This window comes from Sinocyclocheilus rhinocerous, unplaced genomic scaffold, assembly GCF_001515625.1.
Source record: "Sinocyclocheilus rhinocerous isolate Xijiao unplaced genomic scaffold, SAMN03320098_v1.1 scaffold910, whole genome shotgun sequence".
NCBI lineage: Eukaryota > Metazoa > Chordata > Actinopteri > Cypriniformes > Cyprinidae > Sinocyclocheilus > Sinocyclocheilus rhinocerous.
The window spans coordinates 640306-642097 of NW_015667266.1; the positions used below are offsets into that span (position 1 = coordinate 640306).

General features: G+C 25.8%; 1 protein-coding gene across 1 annotated transcript in view; it reads left to right on the forward strand.

Annotated features, from left to right (window-relative positions):
• LOC107733399 (solute carrier family 12 member 9) overlaps window positions 1-1792 on the forward strand; it is a 41421-nt gene that overhangs the window by 38272 nt on the left and 1357 nt on the right. The gene's annotated exons all lie outside the window — the stretch shown is intronic.

The following is a 1792-nucleotide window of genomic DNA, read 5'->3' on the forward strand; positions in this document are numbered from 1 at the left end:
GCATTAAACTGCCAGAATTTTAAAAGACGATAATCTCCGTTTGCATTGAACTTTCAGCGCTGCAACTTTGCAGATATTGTTTATGCTCAAACAGCAACATTACACACTAACTAACGTTAAAAAAGTGAAATCGCAATCAACCACCCCTTTAAGCGTGCAGAACAACCACCCAATAAAGCATTACAATAATCTAACCTTGAGGTCATAAACGCATGGATTAACATTTCTGCATTTGACATTGAGAGAATAGGTCGTACTTTAGATATATTTTTGAGATGGAAAAATGCAGTTTTACAAATGCTAGAAACATGGCTTTCTAACGAAAGATTGTTATCAAATAGCACACCTAGGTTCCTAACTGATGACGAAGAATTGACAGAGCAGCCATCAAGTCTTAGGGAGTGTTCTAGGTTATTATATGCAGAGTTTTTAGGTCCTATAATTAACTCCTCTGTTTTTTCAGAATTTAGCAGTAAGAAATTACTCATCATCCAGTTTTTTATATCGACTATGCATTCCGTTAGTTTTTCAAATTGGTATGTTTCGCCGGGCTGCGAAGAAATATAGAGCTGAGTGTCATCAGCATAACAGTGAAAGCTAACACCGTGTTTCCTGATAATATCTCCCAAGGGTAACATGTAAAGCGTGAAAAGTAACGGCCCTAGTACTGAGCCTTGAGGTACTCCATACTGCACTTGTGATCGACATGATACCTCTTCATTCACTGCTACGAATTGATGGCGGTCAGATAAGTACGATTTGAACCATGCTAATGCACTTCCATTAATGCCAACAAAGTTTTCTAGTCAATTCAAAAGAATGTTGTGGTCAATAGTGTCGAACGCAGCGCTAAGACACACAGACACACACACACACACACACGTGTATGTATAAAAATCAATATATTTATTTGAATTTTTAACATTTTAATATTTTCAGTTTTCAATGTAATTTAAATACCATTATAGTATTAATGTTTTTACTAAATAATGTTTTGAATGTGTGTTTAGAAATGAATATATTTATTTTAATTAAAATAAAGCATTTAATTTGTAATTAATAAAATAAATAATTTGTTTTAATTGTAATTTTTAATTTAAATTTTAGTAATTTTGTTATGTGCTTTAGTCTTTTTAACGATATCTTTATTTTATTATTATTTTTATGTTTTCAGTTTTCATTGTCATTTTAGTTTTAAGTGCTTTTGTCATTTTTCTTAACCATATTTTTATTGCATAAAATATGAAAATCAAAAAACAGTTTACATGTACTTTAATTGCTTATGTTATTTATATGCTATTATAGTATTTAATATTTTAAATTTAAATGTAAAAATAAATATATTTATTTGAATTTAGAATATTTAATTATTTTTTTATTTTCAGTTTTCATTGTCATTTTAGTAATTTTATGAGCTTTTGTAATTTGTCTGTATTGCATAAAATATGAAAATCAAAAAAATTTGCATTTACTTTAACTTTATTCCTATCCTCCCTTCACTGCTTTGTACTTTTTATTAGGTTTAAAAAAATATTTCTAGCTTTATTTTTGTTTTATTAATTGTAATACTTCAACTTAAATTTAATTTAAGTCTTTTGTTTTTCATATAATATTTTATCTTTTTTAAATTTAATTTAATTTAATTTAATTTAATTTAATTTAATTTAATTTAATTTAATTTAATTTAATTTAATTTAATTTAATTTAATTTAATTTAATTTAATTTAATTTAATTTAATTTAATTTAATTTAATTTAATTTAATTTAATTTAGTTTAGTTTAGTTTAGTTTA